Source organism: Rhamphochromis sp. 'chilingali', assembly GCF_963969265.1.
Source record: "Rhamphochromis sp. 'chilingali' genome assembly, chromosome: 1".
NCBI classification, from domain to species: domain Eukaryota; kingdom Metazoa; phylum Chordata; class Actinopteri; order Cichliformes; family Cichlidae; genus Rhamphochromis; species Rhamphochromis sp. 'chilingali'.
The window spans coordinates 45,381,219-45,402,948 of NC_137929.1; the positions used below are offsets into that span (position 1 = coordinate 45,381,219).

The window sequence follows — 21,730 nt, forward strand, 5'->3', positions numbered from 1 at the left end:
AATGTGTTTGTATTGAAATAGGGCTGACCCAGTGACATTGAGGCGGTCGAGTAGTAAATACCGTATATCACAGTAGTTGTTGTAAGAAATATTTCAAATACAATAATTGTCAATTTAATATAATGTATTTGATGTAATTTAATTTACAGTAAAATTACAATTATTACGATATCTCATATAGTATCCTGTTTGAGTAAAGCAACTGTAAGTTTAATTTAGAGTAAAATTAATGTATAAAACTATTATAGTGTCTTACCATTACTGTAATGTCTTAAGTTTTTTGCAGTGTTTGTATCAGTCTTGTTTTATTATTATTTAAACATTGTTGTAGTTGTGTTTAATAAATGTGCGTTTTCAGTTCCAGCCTTAACTTCAGGTGTTTTTGTACATTATTCTCATATTAACAAGTTTCTCTGATCTTTTTTGACACAATTCACACACATTATTTCTGATTAATTATTACTTTGAGCTGATTTTAATAGCAGCAGTTGATTTAAAAAAAATCCATCCACATTCATTCTCGTTGATTTCGCATCTCTCAGCACAGATGATCACACACTTAAAGTTCAGAGGTGAAAGAAATATTTCTGCTTCGTTTGAAGTTTGACTGCAGGTTAGAGTTAGTCCAGCAGGTGGTGCTGCTGGATGAAACCAAACAAACTGATTCACAATGATGGCTGATGCATTTTTTCCAACCATCCGTGTGCAGATTATTTTCACTTGACTGTTGACTTCTTAATTTGTTCCATCTAATCACTGAATAAAAACGTATTTAGCCCAGTGGAGAAAACATGAAATAAATGTCATTTGATCAGCTCAAACACTTCAGTGAAACTTCTTCATGGGAAACTGGTTCATTCCAGGTTTTTTTTTATTAGAAAAGACAAGAAACCCCCCCCCCATCAATACATTTAATCTGTTTTATTAATGATACATTATTCAGGAGATCAAACTAAATGTGAGACCACAGCTTCAAGACACATTAAACCAATAAGTCTGTCAGATTATGTACAAAGTAGAATTCAAAATTCAAATTCCCCCAATCATTACAAGTAGGCTAATAATCAGTGATGATTAACATGTCTCTATTCAGCAAACGAACAAAAACTATGTTATTGAAGATTATATTTCACATAAAAAAATTAAAAAAGAGACTTATAAAGACAGTTATGCTCTGCTGTGGTTATGTTCTTCTGTCTTTATGATAATTTGTCCTTAATAAGTTACTGCTAAATGATCACAAAAACTCAGCTGTCCCAAAGACACTGATTGTTTCTTTCAGCTTCATGTCCTTCTTCTTTGGGTAACATATTGTAGCGGGTCAGGGCTGTTTGGGGTCATGGCAGCTATGTTCTGTTGTTCCAGGCGGCAGCGTTATGTTGCCATGGTTACAGGTAGCGCGCTCTCTCTCTCTCTGCGACTGTGTGTTTCTGGGTGGAGAGAACGCCTTTTTGATGCTGTGTGCTGTTTCTGCTCCCTGGCTAACTCGCGGGAAGCAAGACCAAAGGACACCTCTGTCTCCTCCTTGTATAAGCTCGCCACAATATATTCTGTTTCTCTTTCTAACACATACTGAAAAAAGGTTCACACTATTACTGTTATTATTTTTCATTTAATTCCTTGTTTACCAGCTGATGATACATTGGGGCAAAAAAGTATTTGGGAGACACAGATTGCTGTCCCACTTAAAAAGATGAGAGAGGCCTGTAATTTTCTGCATAGGTTCACTTCAACTGTGAGAGACAGAATGTAAAAAAGAAACCCAGGATATCACATTTTATGATTTTTAAATAATTTATTTGTATAATGGTGCAGAAAATAAGTATTTAGCACGCACAAACAAGCGAGAATTCTGTCCCTCACAGACCTGTTACTTCTTCTTTAAGAAGCTCTTCTATCCTCCACTCGTTATCAGTAAGACACATCTCCACACCTTCAAACAGTCAGACTCCAACATCCACTATTGCCAAGACCAGAGAGCTGTCTAAGGCCACAGGGACAAAACCCGCGAGAATGTTATGTGGTATAAACGCCACTTGCCATGTTTGGAGTGGGAAGAATGCTGAGTTGCATCCCAAGAACACCATACCCACTGTGAAGCATGGGGGTGGAAAAATCATGCTTTGGGGCTGTTTTTCTGCAAAGGGGACAGGCCAATGAAGGAGTGGCTTTTAAAAAGCATTTCAAGGTTCTGGAGTAGCCTAGCCAGTCTCCAGACTTCAATCCAATAGAGAATCTGTGGAGGGAGTTGAAAGTCTGTGTTGCCCAGCGACAGTCCCAAAACATCACTGCTCTAGAGGAGATCTGCATGGAGGAATGGTCCAAAATACCAGCAACAGTGTGTGAAAACCTTGTGAAGACTACAGAAAACGTTTGAACGCTGTCATTGCCAACAAAGGGCATATAACAAAGTATTCAGATCAACTTTTGTTATTGACCAAATACTTATTTTCCAAATAAATTCTTTAAAAAGACAATGTGATTTTTTGGGGTTTTTTTTTCTCATTTTGTTCTTTACAGTTGAGGTATACTTATGATGAAAATTACAGGCCTCTCTCATCTTTTTAAGTTTGAGAACTTGCACAATCGGTGGCTGCCAAATACTTTTTTGCCCCACTCTAAATGTTGACTTCCACTGAGTATTACTGTGTAACACAATCCCCCAATTTCAATTTAAAAATTGTTTTTAATGCAAAATCCACTACAGCTCCTGATGCAAATCCAGCCGACCCTGCAGCTCCTATACCTTTCACTCCTTGAGCAAAATATCCAACACCAACACTAACTGCAACACCAACAGCAGTAGCAACTCCAGCACTAACTTTTGCAGCAGTTCCACCAATAATGACATCCCAGTTCCCCAGAGTAACCTCGTTCCTTCTTTCTGCTTTGTATCTTGCTTCTTTGGCCGTCATCTCTGGATTTTCTTTCCGAAGTCGTTCCATCTCTGTTTTTATGGCTTTCTCTGCCTCTTCAAACATATTGGTGGTGTAGCATCCTCCTTTTCTTTCAGTCAGATTGTTGATTTCCTTCAGCACCTCAGAGGGATTCTTGTTTCTGCTGTTAAAAACATGATATCCTCCACGGCACTGACTGATAAAGTCTTTGAGATCTGGATGTTTGATTGCTTCTTCTATGGTGTCTTTATTCTCATCATCTTCATGGATTACCAAGGCCATTGTGTAATCAGCTGCTTGTTCACCAAATATCTTCTGAATGAATCAAATCAACACGTTTCCTTCTTACACTCTGATGTTACAGAGGAAGAGAAGTCTGTTGATCTAAATACTTTTCCCTTTAAGATGATGTTTCCTGCTGCACTCTTCCCAACTCTGGTTTTCCCAACAAGAACAATCCTGAGGTCGGCTTCTGGTTTTTTCATGGCTCTCTGAGCTTTTCTGAACATTTCATTAGTGTAGCATCCTCCTCCATTTCTCGCAATCATTGTGTTGATCTTCTCCAGCAGCTCTCTGACCTGAAAGGGATTCTTGTTTCTGTTGTTAAAGACATGATATCCTCCACCGCACTGACTGATGAAGATTATCATTGATCATTTTTTCTATGGTCACCCCATCTGCCTCAAGATTGTCTCCACAGGTGAACAAGACCATAGTGTAACATGCTGACTGTTCTCCAAACATGTTCTGGATGATTTTGACAGTTTTTTGTTCTTCTTCTGTGAATCTGTTGGCCTGAATCACAACCAGGAACACATGAGGACCAGGAGAAGCAAGGCAGATGCAGCTACTGATCTCTTTCTTCACATTGTCTTCAGTTTTTTTGGTGTCAAATAAACCTGGAGTATCAATTACATCCAGTGTTTGACCTTCAAACAGACCTATTTCCTTCTGACACTCTGATGTCACTGTGGAAAAACATGCTAAACTTTTAAAAGCTTTTTCTCCTAAGATGGTGCTTCCTGATGCACTCTTACCAACTCCAGTTTTCCCAACAAGAACAATCCTAAGGTAAGCATCTCTGAACATTTCAACTGTGTAGAATCTTCCTGCATTTCTCTGAACCATGATGTTGATCTTCTCCAGCAGCTCTCTGACCTGAGAGGGATCCTTGTCTTTGTTGTTAAAAATATGATATCCTCCACCACACTGACTGATGAAGCCACTGAGAGCTGGATTATCACTGATTAATTTTTTTATGGTGTCTCCATCTGACTTCAGCTCATCTCCATGGGTGAACAAAACTAATGTGGAACAAGCTGACTTTTTCCAAACATGTTCTGAACAATTTTCACTGTTTCTTGATCTTCTTCTGTGAATCTGTTGGCCTGAATCACAACCAGGAACACATTAGGACCAGGAGCAGCAAAGCAGATGGCTCTCTCCATCTCTGCTGTCAACTCATCTTCAGGCTTACGGGTGTCAAACAGACCTGGAGTATCAACTACAGCCAGCTTTTGACCTTCAAACTTTCCTCTTTCCTTCTGACACTCTAATGATATCACTTCGAAAGCATTCTCCTTTCCTAGGATGGTGTTTCCTGATGCACTCTTTCCAACTCCAGTTTTTCCAAGAAGCAAAATCCTGAGTTCTGGCTTCTCTGGTTCTTCTTGTTTTGCTGAAGAGTAATAAACATTTTAAAGGTAAAATTTAAAGTTAATATATTCACAATTCAAACTCTGAAGACAAACAATGTGTATTTTCTATTATGTCAAGTGTGTCTCTGGACTGTTGGAGGAAGAAAACGCAAGCGAACTCCAGGAAAAAATAAAAAGATCACAGAAGGATTTGAACCAGTAACCTTCTTACTGTGTCAATTATTATAGATCATGATGTCAAGACACCATCTCTCCCTCACCCTTCAACCTCTATATGACTTCCTCTTCATGTGCGCCATATATGATGATACCTACAGTATAGTAATATTTAACTGTTTAGAGACTCCAAACCAGTAGGTGCCTGACTTCTGTCACCCCTGTTACATCAAATTAAATAAAGAAAAGGCGCACAGATACTGTAATTTTCTCAGTTTCAATATTTGATGTGTTTTCTATGTTCTATTGTAAATAAAATCTGGGTGTTAGATTTTCTAATCATTGCAATCTGGCTTTATTTAGATTTTACAAATATTTTGGAATTGGATCAAACAAGGAAATAAAGTCTTGGTAGATTTGGTGAGTGGACCATTAATCTGAAGCGGGGTAAAGAATCATGTTTATTAGTGAACAGAACAAATGTTGAAGGAGACGAACAAGAAAACACCTTCCTTCTTTTGTTCCTCTGTAGTTTTGTAGAAAAACTGTTCAAATCTTTTTTTTCCCACTTCTCGTGTCATCAAGAAACTCCAGATGACATTAATTGAAAAACAATTCTGTTCCTACATTCTTTCTGACTCTAAGCTTTAATAAAAGAAAATAACTTTTCAGTCAAACTTTTCTTTTAACTTTTGAGAGTTGATGTTCATGTTGGGCATTTCATGAACCAGCTTTTGGATTTGTAGACTAAAATTCTGATTTGAATCACAGTGTACAAAGTACCATTAAAAGTAGTAATAACAAAGGGAAATTGTTAAAGGGATAGATCAAACAAGGACATAAATTAAAATAATGTCTAGGATCTGATACATGTTTGGTTTAATAAGTGGCTGTTGACTTTTATTTGCCTTTATATAAAATTAATGTTATAGATTAGTATTTTGAAATGTACTCACCAGGACTAGTGTGTTTGCTGGCCATGTCTGTCTTTTATTGGCAATTGATGTGTGATTTTCTGGCTCTGCTGATGTTCTGCTGCTCAGCAGTTTCCTCTTTATCGCTCTGCAGTGTTGGAACGTGTGGAAACGTGTCTGAGAAGTGGGGCAGAAAGGTGAGAAGGACACAGGAACAGCTAGTTGTTAGTTACATGTGATTCAAGTTGAGTTACTTTTGTATGAGAGAAGAGTTCATATTTTGTGTTTGGTGTATTGAAGAAAAAAGGAGAGCTAATCTCAAATCCTAGTTTTTGGCCTATGTAATTGTGGAGATCTGAGTATTGACAGTTAATCACAGACTCCGTATTTAATATTGATGTTTCTATTGCTTTCACAAACCTGCATGAAGACCCTGTCTGGGACATTAACTTTGTGACTCAAACTAGGAGTACAGTGGCTTGTGCCACCCTGAATGGAAATCAGCATTATATATGCCAGCTGAGGGTTTAAATTCTTATTTTCCATGTCATCATATTTCTGTTTGGCTTTTGAATATCCATCCATCCATTTGCTACTGCTTATCCTTTTCAGGATCACTGGAGCCTATCCCAGGTGTTTTAGGGCGAGAGGCACGGTACACCATGGAGAGGTCGCCAGTCTGTTGCAGGGCTGACACATAGACAGAGACAACCAAGCACACTCACATTCACACCTATGGGCAATTTAGTGTTTCCAATTAACCTAACCCCTCTAACTGCATGGAGAACCCACACAAACACGGGGAGAACATGCAAAATCAGGACCTTCTTGCTGTGAGGCAACAGTGCTAACCACCATGCTGCCCACGGTGGCTTTTTAATAAATCAAAGAAAGAGCATATCAAAGGTATGATATCTGACCAGGGATCCAGGGCAACGCCCAGAAGCTAGGCAAATACTTTCTCTGTAACATATCACACAGCCAAATCTAGCCTCCACTCTGTACAACTGAAGAGCATAGCATGTTACATAATGTTACGTTACATATGGCCCAAAAATCTCGATATTATTTAGCTGGATGGTGATACACGATATATATCTCAAGCTTTTTTTTAAAGCCATAAAGTAAGAACAAAAAGAGAGTCCTTAGTCAAAGCTGTGTCCCAGATCTCACACAGGCACTTTTATTAACATCCAGCGTAGATGTACATAAAAAAAACAACTCAGAAATAAATTATCAGCATTTATTAAATAGTAATGCTCCATAAATAAAATAAAACAATGTTGTTTTTGTGCATAAAAAAAGCTCACAATTGTGCAGTCAAAATGTAGCGTTAACGTCATTTTAACGAGCTTAACGCTACCAGCACTAAAATAGTAATTTCCAGATGTTTTCTTTTAACCGACCAGCTCCTCTTTGATAGCTGCCGTGTCCATCTTGTTGTTGCCTGCAGGTGAAGCGATGGGGGAGGGGGAGTTGTGTTCAGTGAAGGAGAGAGGCAAGGCAGAGTAACGTTGCGTAGAGACAAAAGTGGACGAAAGAGAGGAAAACTTTCAGCTCCACGAGTATAATTATAACGTGACAGAACAGAGGGCGACACAAACAGCACACAGGAGGAGATCAGGTCAGAGTGGACACACATGGGGAACACAGAACCTGGAGGAATCAGGGTGAAGCAAAACTGAATATAAAACACACAAGATGGGAGACTATCAAAATAAAAAAGGAAGTACACACACACAGACACATACAAACTAAGACACGTGAACTTGACACTGGGACAGAGGAGAGACATGGAGACATGATGAACTAGGTGAGACCAAGGAGTAAAACGCACAGGCACAGGCACAAAACACTGAGATGAAACTAGGACGGACTAACAGAATGAAATTAGATGCAGAAAATACAAAAGTAAAGACCAACTAATACAGAACTAGAATATGAAAATCTCTTGAATCCAAAAGTGTCATGGTCCTGGGTCGTTGACCCAGCGTTTTGTGTTTTGTGACTATTTCCCTCTGTTCTAGTTATTCTGTGTCCTCCCCCCTTGTGTCCGGTTCGGGTTCTAGATTTCCTGTTTTACTTTGTAGGTCTGTGTCTCGTTATGCCCATTAAGTTCCAGCTGTGTCCCCTCCTGTGTGCCATTTCCTCATTACCTGGTGTGTGTATTTATAGTTGGTGTCTGCCTGTGCTCCTCGTCGGCTCGTCTGCACTCATCCGTGTATTTCTGCGTATCTCTGCATTCATCTGCGTTCCATGGTGTCCTGTCTCTGCGTCCCTCTGCCCCGCACCCCCTTTGTACGGTCTCAGGTTTGCTATTTAGTTTCTCCCAGTTTAGGTTTCCGTTTGTAAAGTACTCATACCTCGTTGCCTGTTTTTGTCACCACCACCTTTGTAAATAAAACATCACTCGTATCATCAGTTTGCTGCATCTTGGGTCCTCCTTTTCCTCCACACCACACGGCTCCCTCCGCCAGCCGTGACAGTACGAGCCGACCAAACATGGACCCAGCAGCATCCGCACCGTCCCAGGAGTTTCGGGAGGAAGTGATCGACAGCGTCTCCAGGTTGGTCAACCTGTGGCTGGAGCATGAGGAGGAAGAGCTTCACCACGCTGTAGAAGCTAGGCTACAGCAGCTGATGTCTGCTCACTGCTGGCTACTCGACTCTCTTCACCCGCTCGCACAGGACTTCATCCTTAACGAACTTCACCTCCACCCTCCAACCGCTACCGCTTCCCAACCCAGCCCGGCGGTGAAGATTTTGCCCGGCCCGCCGGAGGTTTTGCCCGGCCCGCCGGAGGTTTTGCCCGGCCCGCCGGAGGTTTTGCCCGGCCCGCCGGAGGTTTTGCCCGGGAGGAAGCGACGATCGCGCCGTCGGCGCGTCGCCCCACAGCCGGAGGTTGGGACTTCGGAACTGCCGGCTGTGGTGAGTGGAAAAGACACTCCGTCTGTTTCGCCAGCTCGCATGACTGTTTATTCCGGGGCTGTGTTTGTTGAGCCAGCTGCCCAGCCGGTAGCTCGGTTAGCTGCCCTGCAGCCGCTACCTCAGTTAGCCACTCAATCTCCACCTCCATTACAGTCACAGCCAGACCTATTAGACACCTTGTTACAATCCGTGGCTCAGTCAATAGCTCAGTTGGCAAGAGACTCATCAGCGTTATTACCAGCTCAGCCACCATCTTCACCAGCTCCGCCTGTACTACAAGTCCAGTCCATCCAACCGGAAAAGCGCTGTTTTACACCTGTTCATGTCAAGCAGAGAGACACACCACATAACGCAGTTGTCAGTCCGCAACAGCTGGCCAGCCCAGAGACTGTGACGCACTCCAGGGCCTCCCCAGAGGCTGGGTCCCAGCCCCCGGCCGACTCTGGACCCCTGGAGGTTAAGAAGCCAGCTGAGGACTGCATCCGGCTGTCGCTGCCTGAGCTGAGTCAATGCTCTGTGCAGCTGCAGTCTGCTTTGTGTTTGCCAGAGGCCCGTGCGCCTGCTGGTTCTGACCTGTGCCTGCCAGAGGCCCGTGCGCCTACTGGTTCTGACCTGTGTGTTCCAGGGGCCCCGGTGCCCACTGGTCCAGAGACTGTTTTCGCTGGGGGGCCCGAGGAGCCCGTCCAGCCTCCTGTCTCGCCTGCTGGGGGGCCCGAGGAGCCCGTCCAGCCCCAAGACCCATCATCGCCACCAGCTGCAGCCTCTGTGTCTCCATCCTCGCCAGCTGCGGCCTCTGTGTCTTCACCCACGCCGTCGCCTGGTCCAGCCACTACTTCACCCACGCCTGGCCCGGCTTCAGCTTCTGCTTCACCCACGCCTGGCCCGGCTTCAGCTTCTGCTTCACCCACGCCTGGTCCGGCCTCTGCTTCTGCTTCATCCTCGCCTGGTCCGGCTCCAGCCTTCGTGTCTTCAGCATCGCCTGGCCCGGCTTCAGCATCCTCATCAGCTGCCTCGTCTGGTCCAGCCTCTGCTTCGGTCTCGTCTGGTGCTGCGACGGCCACGCCACCTTCGGGTCCCAAACTGCCGCCTCGACATCGGCGGTCATCTGCCAGGCCGCTGGTGGAGTGTCATCGTCAACATGGACAACCTCCTAGACGCCGCCGCTGCCTTCCGCGCGGTCGGCCTCCAGACTTCTGTCATCGCCGCCGTTGCCGTCCGCACGGTCGGCCTCCAGACTTCTGTCATCGCCGCCGTTGCTGTCCGCACGGTCGGCCGCCTGAACGGTTTCCCTGTTGCCGCCGCTGCCGTGTGCACGGGCGGCCCCCTGAACTGCCTCCACTCCGCCACCGCTGCCTTCCGCTCGGTCGGCTTATGGATCTGCGTCGCCGACGTGGCCGGCCTCAGAAGATAAACTGTCCTGGACTTCTGAGCTGTGAGCCTCTGGGCCGGCCTCCTGAACTGTGTTTTGTCCTAGTACTCCAGCATGTGTGTTTTTGTTTTGGACAATTCCCTCGGTCCGCTGGAGCTTGTTTTGTTCGGTGTTGGTCCCTCCGTCCTGGGCCCCCGCCGCCCGCCCTGGGTGGGTCGTCTGTTTTTGTTTTGGGCTGTCTGGTGCCAGCCCTTGGTGGGGGGGTACTGTCATGGTCCTGGGTCGTTGACCCAGCGTTTTGTGTTTTGTGACTATTTCCCTCTGTTCTAGTTATTCTGTGTCCTCCCCCCTTGTGTCCGGTTCGGGTTCTAGATTTCCTGTTTTACTTTGTAGGTCTGTGTCTCGTTATGCCCATTAAGTTCCAGCTGTGTCCCCTCCTGTGTGCCATTTCCTCATTACCTGGTGTGTGTATTTATAGTTGGTGTCTGCCTGTGCTCCTCGTCGGCTCGTCTGCACTCATCCGTGTATTTCTGCGTATCTCTGCATTCATCTGCGTTCCATGGTGTCCTGTCTCTGCGTCCCTCTGCCCTGCACCCCCTTTGTACGGTCTCAGGTTTGCTATTTAGTTTCTCCCAGTTTAGGTTTCCGTTTGTAAAGTACTCATACCTCGTTGCCTGTTTTTGTCACCACCACCTTTGTAAATAAAACATCACTCGTATCATCAGTTTGCTGCATCTTGGGTCCTCCTTTTCCTCCACACCACACGGCTCCCTCCGCCAGCCGTGACAAAAAGAATGAGTCACAACACAAACTCATAATCTGGCTCAAAGACCCAGGACCATGACAGTGATATAAAGACTTGCACAGACATTCATACATGTATGTAACCCTTTAAATATAAGTGTGGACACATAAGGGGCTGAGAAAATAATAAGGAAAAGGCCAAAGAACCAGAAATTTCACACGGATGTGTCTCTGCTACACGGCACTTTGGTTGAGGTCTACACTAATCCGGATAAATTTGAGAACGGCGTTTTCGTCTAAAAACGCTGCGCATCCAAACTGAGCCCGTTCTGGTAGTGAGAACGTGTTATCCAAACTATCATTTTTAATCATTTCCGAAGAGTTGTTCATCCACACTGAAACGACTGAAAACGCGTACGTTCCTGTACTGCGCATGTGTGAAACTGCTCCATTTGAACAATTCAATACATGAAAAGTACATTAACAGGCTCGCATATAGTCCACATATGCCTCAAACACTATTATAAAAACTTTAGTTTTTAGATGTTCTAGATGAGCCCATAAATCCAACTCGGTTGTGCATAAGACAAAAAGCCGACTGTAAAGCTAATTACTGTGCATCCAGTTACTGAAACGGGCAGAAGGAAACCCGAACGAAAGCTGAGAAAGTGAAAGCAGAACTTCTCTAATGTAGCCCAGAGAAGTAGCAGTCCGCTGTTAAGATATCAGCCTCACACCAAGACCAGACTGCCTGTAATGTACCGTAAAATTAACATTTACAGTAAAGAGACCATTGTGACAGCAGTAATGCTAAGATTGTAACAACTCAAAGTTACACACCAATCAAACGGTGCCGACCGATTCTTAAACAAAGTGGCCAAAATGAGGTTTCTGCAGCTCCAACCTATAAAAACACCTGTTTACTACCAGGGCCCTGTTTCAGGAAGCCGGTTTAGAAAACTCAGAGTGAAAAACGATACTCAGGGTTGAGTAACCCCGAACTGTCCAACTCAGAATATTCGGTTTCAGAAAGGCTGATAACAAGTAGTTCAGTCAACGCGGAGTTGCTTTAACCCCAAGTGAAGCGCGCGGACGAGGATACATAAAGCCCTGATAAGCGGAGCACAGATTAAGCGAGTCACCATGGAGACGGAGGGAAAGAAGGCGCGGTCAATGTATTTCACAGCGCTTGAGGCCGAAATTCTGATGGCAGCATATGCCGATAACATGCAAATTCCGCGGAAAAAAGTAACACAGCCACAGCTGCAAAAGAAAGGGAGCATGCATGGCAAAACATAGCCGACAGAGTCAATGCGTGAGTGTTAATATAAACATTGATCTAGGGATTTCCACCCATTTAACACGTTATTTTATCATATGTTATTTTATTTGTTATTTTATACATTTTATTTTGTGATGTGATTTGAGCGCAGGTGCAACCCAACAGGCCCCAAACGTTCCTGGCAGCAAGTAAAAATGAAATATAAAAATATAGTCCAAACAGGTAAGGTGTAATTGTATTATGAGCCATAGTGCTTGGTCTGTTTGTCCGATGTAAATCAATTGCAGTTAGAGGCTACATTAATTTTCTGTCTGTAAGCACTTATTGAAATTATCTGAGCACATTACAAGTACATATTTGCTTACTCTGTATGCTCAAATGTGGCCCGTTATAGCCAACAGATAAAAAGCGGAGGCCCGAAAAACAGGTGGGGGTCCTCCACCACCACCACCCACAGAGGCTGAGCAGTTGGCCCTCAGCCAAAACAGTGGGCGCCCTGTGGCCGAAGGCATCTCTGCGGGGACATCCTCTGAGTCAATAACCCCGCAAGACACAAGTGCCGACATAGGGGGTAAATTCAAAATAATACATGATGTGTATACATCCTTTCTTCACAGTCACCTTTGCAGTGCGACTCATTCATCTGATAAACTCGTAGTGAAGTTATTTTCCTACTGATTTTGCCTTCCCTCAGTCTTGGTTGTCTTTGAGAGCATAATGACAATGAAGTGTAAGGTGATTGGTATGTTTGTTAATTGCCATTTGGTCCCTTGTAAGTTATAAGTGACCTGTATAAACCTCATATTCTATCAGTTGATGGTGGTGGTGTACTGCATCTGGTGCAGCCTCCTGTTGAGCCAGACCAACATGCAGTTGTGAGTAATACTCCACAGATTATATGAGTGTACAGTAGAACAGCAATGTTGTTTATTTCTTTACTACAGGAAAATAATGAAGAAACATTGACAGCTGTTACAGAGGAGGAAGCAACAGAGACACTTTATGAGGTTTACATCTTTTAATACTTTGTGTACAGGAAATACAGGCGACCAATAAAGCCAGTTGAACAAAAAATCAGTTTATTCTTCTTTCAACATGTTGAGGTGATGGGTCAAAAGAAATGATTGTGACATATGGTGTCTCTGACTGCGCTTCCATCTTGTATGTCCGTGGGAGGGTCAGGATGTTCATGGTTTGGATCACTGCTGATGTGTGGTTCAGAAGGACAGTGTTCTCCTCTAATTGTGGCAATGTTGTGAAGAATCACACATGCCACAATAATGTCACATGCCCTTTCTGGGGTGACCCTGAGTCTTTGCAGGCACTGGAACCGGGCCTTAAGCATTCCGATAGTCATTTCAATTCTGGCTCTTGTCCTGCAATTAGCCAGATTATATCGCTGCTGTGGGCCCGGTTCAGGGTAAGGGGTAAGCAAATAGGGTAAACATGGATACCCCCTATCACCAAGCAAGTAGCCAGTGAACTCTCCTAAGACAGAAGGATACACTTCAGTTCAAATGTCCCTGAAGCAATTGGTCTTTATATATTTTAAAGTATTTTCAACTCACCATGTCCAAATTTTGTGCTCAGTGTACATTCACGGAATATTTGTGAGTCATGAACAGAGCCTGGCCACTTGGCTTCCACATTTGTGATAATGTTGGCAGCATCACATATGATCTTCACAGTGCAGAGAACACAAATTAGCATCCATTACTATAATGACATAATATGTTAGTTTGAAATGCTACAGGGAACTATGTACCTGTACATTAATGCTGTGGAAAGACTTCCTGTTCACATAGTCTCCTTCATTTACTAAAGGAGCAATGATTGGAATGTGAGTGCCATCTGTACAGCCAATCACGCCTGGGAACCGTGAAAATACATGTAAAATTTAAGTAGTAGTCCAAGTATCACCACATCATAAATTAAGTTTCGTTCATCCTGATACCTGCAATTTTGTGGAATCCCTCTTTGATAAATCTTGTGGGTCTATGACCGGGGAACACCACAAACGAGTACAGGAGACGTTTCAGTGCAACTGTAACATTCCTGACTGCCCGACAGACGGTAGCCTTGGAAACGTGCTCAGCGTAATCAATATTATATAGAAAGCTCCCGTTTGCAAAAAAACGAAGTGCAATACAAATAATACGTAATGAACTGAGAGCATGTCCGCGATGTGTCGCATGCGTAATATATGGCCTGAGGATGTTATTGAAATAACTTATAGATTGTGCTGAAAAACGGTAACGTTCGCACAGAAAATCATCAGGAAATGATAAGATGTCCAAACGCGCTCTAATCACTCTCTCCCGGCGGAGAGCTCTGCGGAGAATTTGGGCTTCACGATCTACTGGCTCTTCAAGGAAGGGGCACGCCATGTCCGACACTTCCTACTGTCAGGTTTCCGACAAAGGGGCGGAGACAGTCAGGGTTAGTTGTGGTAAACCTGCTAGGGGGCAGGTTAGCTTCACGGCGTGTGTCGTCATAGTGACTCACTCAGGCTTCAGCTGAACTCGCTTTGTGAAACCGAAAACCCAGAGTTTTCGTTAACTCAGGGTATACTTACTCAGTTTTTCCACTAAACCGGCTTCCTGAAACAGGGCCCAGGTAAAATAATTAAACGTACGACACAAAATAAACACATACCAGCAATCGACGGCGAGAAGACTTCAGAGAAAACGATCCGCAGGTGATCTCTACAAAAACATGAGGCACTCCAGTCAACAAAAATATGGCCAATTCAGACAGCTTGGGACACGACTCCTACCTCTGGCAGCTGGGAAGGTCAGGGCCCTATTTCAGGAAGCCGGTTTAGTGCAAACTCTGAGTAAGTATACCCTGAGTTAATGAAAACTCTGGGTTTTCGGTTTCACAAAGCGAGTTTAGATTAATTCTGAGTGAGTTACTATGACGACACACTCCGTGAAGCTAACCTGCCCCCTAGCAGGTTTACTTCAACTAACCATGACCTTCTCCGCCTCTTTGTCGGAAACCTGACAGTAGGAAGTGTCAGACATGGCGTGCCCCTTCCTTGAAGAGCCAGTAGATGTTGAAGCCCAAATTCTCCGCAGAGCTCTCCGCCGGGAGAGAGTGATTAGAGCGCGTTTGGACATTTTATCATTTCCTGATGATTTCCTGTGTGAACGTCACCGTTTTTCAGCACAATCTATAATTTATTTGAATAACATCCTCAGGCCTAATATTGCTCATGTGACACATCGTGGACATGCTCTCAGTTCTGTACATATTATTTGTATTGCACTTCGTTTTTTTGCAGACGGGAGCTTTCTGTATAATATTGGTGACGCTGAGCACGTTTCCAAGGCTACCGTCTGTCGGGCAGTCAGGAATGTTACAGTTGCACTGAAACGTCTCCTGTACTCGTTTGTGGTGTTCCCCGGTCATAGACCCACAAGATTCATCAAAGAGGGATTCCACAAAATTGCAGGTAGCAGGATGAACAAAACTTAATTCATGATGTGGTGATATTTGAACTACTACTTAAATTTTACATTTATTCTCACGGTTCCCAGGCGTGATTGGCTGTATAGATGGCACTCACATTCCAATCATTGCTCCTTCAGTAAATGAAGGAGACTATGTGAACAGGAAGTCTTTCCACAGCATTGATGTACAGGTACATAGTTCCCTGTAGCATTTCAAACTAACATATTATTTCATTATAGTAATGGATGCTAATTTGTGTTCTCTGCACTGTGAAGATCATATATGATGCTGCAAAGATTATCACAAATGTGGAAGCCAAGTGGCCAGGCTCTGTTCATGACTCACGAATTTTTCGTGAATGTACACTGAGCACAAAATTTGGACATGGTGAGTTGAAAATACTTTAAAATATATAAAGACCAATTGCTTCAGGGACATTTGACCTGAAGTGTATCCTTCTGTCTTAGGAGAGTTCACTGGCTACTTGCTTGGTGATAGGGGGTATCCATGTTTACCCTATTTGCTTACCCCTTACCCTGACCCTGAACCGGGCCCACAGCAGCGATATAATCTGGCTCATTGCAGGACAAGAGCCAGAGTTGAAATGACTATCGGAATGCTTAAGGCCCGGTTCCAGTGCCTGCAAAGACTCAGGGTAAATGGTAAAATGGTAAATGGCCTGTATTTATATAGCGCCTTACTAGTCCCTAAGGACCCCAAAGCGCTTTACATATCCAGTCATCCACTCATTCACACACACATTCACACACTGATAGGGTCACCCCAGAAAGGGCATGTGACATTATTGTGGCATGTGTGATTCTTCACAACATTGCCACAATTAGAGGAGAACACTGTCCTTCTGAACCAAACATCAGCAGTGATCCAAACCATGAACATCCTGACCCTCCCACGGACATACAAGATGGAAGAGCAGTCAGAGACACCATATGTCACAATCATTTCCTTTGACCCATCATCTCAACATGTTGAAAGAAGAATAAACAGATTTTCTGTTCAACTGGCTTTATTGGTCGCCTGTATTTCCTGTACACAAAGTATTAATAAGTATATTATTATGTTGTTCAAACACTGAAATAATTCGTCCATCTCTGACCACTTCACCCACCCTTAACTGATGTTCCAGCAGTAAAATCTCAATCGTGGTCTTTTGGATCTGCTGCTTGAAGTGTTCCATTTCCAAGTCACATTTTTTTATTTTCTTGATCAAATAGGTCTTGTACAGCTGCTTTACAGGGAGCTATTGAAACACAGAAAATGGCATTGACATTCATAGTACATGCCTACTTAGGTTGGTTGTAAATCAGTGCTGAACATCTTACTGAGGAAAGGTTTGTTGGAGAAGTGGCTGGACCCTCTTCCTCTTCATTTCCATCATCACTCTGTTAGAGACATAGAAAGTCCATGGTTTTATTATAGTACCACATTTTATTCAATTGTTATATTTCCCATTGTAAGATGTACACCTCATAAAGTGTCTCTGTTGCTTCCTCCTCCGTAACAGCTGTCAATGTTTCTTCATTATTTTCCTGTAGTAAAGAAATAAACAACATTGCTGTTCTACTGTACACTCATATAATCTGTGGAGTATTACTCACAACTGCATGTTGGTCTGGCTCAACAGGAGGCTGCACCAGATGCAGTACACCATCACCATCAACTGATAGAATATGAGGTTTATACAGGTCACTTATAACTTACAAGGGACCAAATGGCAATTAACAAACATACCAAGCACCTTACACTTCATTGTCATTATGCTCTCAAAGACAACCAAGACTGAGGGAAGGCAAAATCAGTAGGAAAATAACTTCACTACAAAATAATCCATTATGGTAAAGAGTTTATCAGATGAATGAGTCGCACTGCAAAGGTGACTGTGAAGAAAGGATGTATGCACATCATGTATTATTTTGAATTTACCTCTTATGTAGGCACTTGTGTCTTGTGGGGTTATTGACTCAGAGGATGTCCCCGCAGAGATGCCTTCAGCCACAGGGCGCCCACTGTTTTGGCTGAGGGCCAACTGCTCAGCCTCTGTGAGTGGTGGTGGTGGAGGACCCCCACCTGTTTTTCGGGCCTCCGCTTTTTTTCTGTTGGCTATAACGGGTCGCATTTGAGCATACAGAGTAAGCAAATATGTACTTGTAATGTGCTCAGATAATTTCAATAAGTGCTTACAGAAAGGAAATTAATGTAGCCTCTAACTGCAATTGATTTACAAACAGACCAAGCACTATGGCTCATAATACAATTACACCTTACCTGTTTGGACTATATTTTTATATTTCATTTTTACTTGCTGCCAGGAACGTTTGGGGCCTGTTGGGTTGCACCTGCGCTCAAATCGCATCACAAAATCAAATGTATAAAATAAAAAATAAAATAAAATATAATAACGTGTTAAATGGGTGGGAAATCCCTAGATCAATGTTTAAATTAACACTCACGCATTGACTCTGTCGGCTATGTTTTGCCATGCATGCTCCCTTTCTTTTGCAGCTGAGGCTGTGTTACTTTTTTCCCGCAAACTTTGCATGTTATCGGCATATGCTGCCATCAGAATTTCGGCCTCAAGCGCTGTAAAATACATTGACCGCGCCTTCTTTCCCTCCATCTCCATGGTGACTCGCTTAATCTGTGCTCCACTAATCAGGGCTTTATGTATCCTCGTGCGCGCGCTTAACTTGGGGTTAATAAAGCAACTCCGCGTTGATTGAACTAATTGTTATCAGCCTTTCTGAATCCGAATATTCCAAGTTGGACAGTTCGGGGTTACTCAACCCTGAGTATCGTTTTTCACTCTGAGTTTTCTAAACCGGCTTCCTGAAATAGACCCCTGGAGACAGAAGTGACATAAAATAAAAAGTGGTTAATGTCTTAATGAAAAAACATGGGATAACTCAAGAAACACATAGTTTAACACAGGAGTACACATATTTGAAAGGTTTTATGGAAAATTATAATTCACTGAAGGCAGAGAAAGAGACTAAACAACCAACACAAACCTCTGTAGAGAAGTGTGAGAAGCTGACATCAATGTTTCTAAGAAAGAAGCTTTACAGGAAAACATGATAAACTAGAATTTGAGACTAAACAACCAGACAATCTAATCAGAAAAATGCTGTGCTTTTAATGAGCAGCTTTGACAGCGACCAATCAAACACCAGCAGCTTCATGCTGACAAACTCATACTTCAATCAACTGCGTTTCAGTCACCTTTTGTGAGAATTCAGACTTTAACATGTTGTGTTTAAAGCTGCTCTCTTTGATTAAATATCAAAGAGAGCAGCCTCTGTCAGTGCGCTCCCAGGGTGGCTGTGGCTACAATGTAGCTTGCCATCACCAGTGTGTGAATGTGTGTGTGAATGGGTGGATGACTGGATGTGTAAAGCTCCACACTCTTTAGAGTTAAATCAACATTTTTGAAATAGTTAAAATATTTAACACCGTGCCAGAGTTCATGTTTTAACTTGCAAAACAGAGTTAAAATAACACTTTAGAGACTGCTGAGACTCTGACATACAATTTTTAACCTTCTGGTGAGTGTTGGCTTCACTGAAAAGTGTTAAAATTAAATTCTGAGAAAGAATTACACTATGCATCTCTCCTCGGTATGTACAACTCTTAATGCATATAGATTGTTAAATCCTCCCAACTCTTTTAATCTTTGGGCTGAAGGAAGGACAATACTTGGTGTATAAATGCTCAATCAACAATCATTTTATTCCATACAATTCAGCACTTTATGAGCATAAACCATCCGGAGGGGAGATGACCGCGGGAGGGTGTCCACCTGATCTCGAAGTGTCTGAGCGTTCCTCAGATTCTTATAGCTTCAGCCCCCCCTCCACCTAGTCATAAAACCTAAACATCCACATTCTTTCTCTCTCAGTGAGCCTAAATTATGACCTTGGCTTCCTGTATGTTCTGTTCTTTTCTAATCAGACAAATAAGGTGATGACTCTCTGAAAACAGTATTTCTTATAGTTTAATAACTGTAATAGTTATCACCTCTTCAGGAGAATAATGCAAACTAAAACTACATAATGATTTCACAATCTTTAATTAGGGGTCTAACATGGCATAAGATAATATAATAATCTCACAAGATGGTTATCAAAAGACAGACATGTCTTCTTCCACTGCACTGCAATAACAAGTCCAGCTTTATATTATCTTGGGACAAATTAAACACAAAATGTGCTTTGAAAAGTTCATCAAATGGCCCGACTGAGTGGCTCGCCTGACATGGAATGAGATGCTTATCCATAAATGATGTAAAAGGTGTCAGTCTTGCTCTTCTGATGCCCAACAGTGAGGGGGTATGGTTGCCGACCTTGATTGCAGAGATGCTCTTCCAGACTGCAGCATGACTGGGGTTAACATAAGGAAACTGAAAATTATTCACAGAAATAATGTCTAAATACAGAAAAAAAAATATAGAAAAGATTCAAAGACTTTCATATTATTGAAATTTCGTGATAAATCACAACCTTATGAAAGACTACAAGTCTGTGACTTGCATCGCTTGCCCTGATTTTTGGAGACCTTTGTCCTCCTGGTGGTGGTGGAAGGAGATGTAACAACAACAACAGCAATGCCATTTCATGTTCAAAGGCTGAAGATGAAAAGACACAAAATTAATACCATTTCATCAAATGTACTGATCTTTTTTACAATGAAAACCAAGTTATCAAAAAGTAGACACACTTTTAGAGACACTCAAGAAATAAAAACTCTATCGGATTACTAGTTCTGGATCATCATATGAGCAAAACAGACAATTCTTTGTTTGACATTCAAAACTAGAAAAAGTGGACAAATATTTAATTTGTCTTAATTGTATGAATTTAAATGTTAAAAAAAAACACAGAAACAAATTAATATTTGCCCCTGAATGCAGCTTTAACCTTTAATATACAAAAAATACAACTCACTGGTAGAATCATCTTGATGATTTTCTGGATGACCTTCTGCTGACTGAACCAAGCGAAACAACTCTGATGTTGAAGTGAGCTTCTTAGCCTCTTTTATAGCTATGAGTACTCCGGGAGAGTAGAAAAGCACTATATAAGAATCAGTCCATTTACCATTTACCAAGAATGTATTCCATTTCTGAAGCAACCTGGAGGATGTGTCGTCATTGAACAGGAGAGTGAAGTCTTGCTCCGTCTTTAAGAAAGAAAATTGTATTTGAAACAACTGCTAGCTCCAAATTCCAAAGTATTTTAAAAAATGAATTCTAACTTACCAGTCCTTTTGTATCCAGGAATCTTGGAAAAGTGGATAGAATACCAACGCTTCTACTTGGGTCATTAACAAGCCGCTGATGGTGCTGAAAGGTCTCTTTCATCTTCTGGAAAAATCACAAAATTGTCTGTAGTATGGTTAAGCAAAGACATGGCCTCCCTGCAAGCATCCCCATCAAGCATGTGTATAACATTCACGATCCTTTGGAGACTTCGGCCACCTGAAGAACTGTCTCTCAACCTGTTAGGTGGTGTTGGACGTCCATGACGAATCTTTCTTTCGACAGTTTTCAAATGCCAAGAAATGTATCCTGTACCACTTGCTGCATCATAGAAGCAGAGATGGGCAGTAATGCGTTACTGTAATCTGATTACTTTTTTCAAGTAACGAGTAAAGTAAGGGATTACTATTGCAAAAACGGTAATTAGATTACAGTTACTTTCCCGTAGGAACGCTGAGGTACTGCGTTACTAAAACCGTGATTTTTGGCGAGAATGTCTCACGACAGTGACGTAAGCGAGTGCGCCGTTAGTGACAACAGCTGTGTGCAGATCAACAATGGATAATATATCGAGTGCGGGAGAGAGTATGAGCGTGCAGCGTTTAAAGCGTGAAAGTACTGACCTTACTTTGAGTTTGATTCCATAAAAGGTGACAAAAACATTAGCGTCCGTTGTGCGTGGGAAGAAAACTTCTTTTTACAGCGAAAAAAAACCCCTAAACTTCCAAGCAAGCACCGAGTGCGCTACGATGTAATGGGAAACTCACAGAGAAACTCGTGGATTCTTCAACTGACCGCAGCACACCTGCACCAGGGTAAACCTCCGCCTACCGCAGTCCTGCTTTACAGGTGAAAATAGAGCAACAGGACCACTGAGTCTTTGGCTTTATTTATTTCCTGCTGTGTTTTACTTGCATCTATTTGAAAGAGTGAGTGTAAACACAAAAAATATTTTATTTTATCTGCTGGAATGTGCAGAAAATAGGTTTAAATGTTAAACTAATTTATTCAACTCAGAGAATGTTGCATATAATTAAATTTTTACTTGATG

At 42.5% G+C, this 21,730-nt stretch overlaps 1 pseudogene across 1 annotated transcript; it reads right to left on the reverse strand.

Annotated features, from left to right (window-relative positions):
* Positions 1–1,475: 1,475 nt before the first annotated feature.
* On the reverse strand, positions 1,476–14,733 carry LOC308411461 (GTPase IMAP family member 8-like; annotated as a pseudogene). The gene is made up of 3 exons (XR_013974730.1): positions 14,604–14,733; positions 5,668–5,802; positions 1,476–4,575 (listed from the first exon to the last, which is right to left on the reverse strand). The product of XR_013974730.1 is annotated as a GTPase IMAP family member 8-like (transcript).
* Between the last annotated feature and the right edge of the window lie 6,997 nt (positions 14,734–21,730).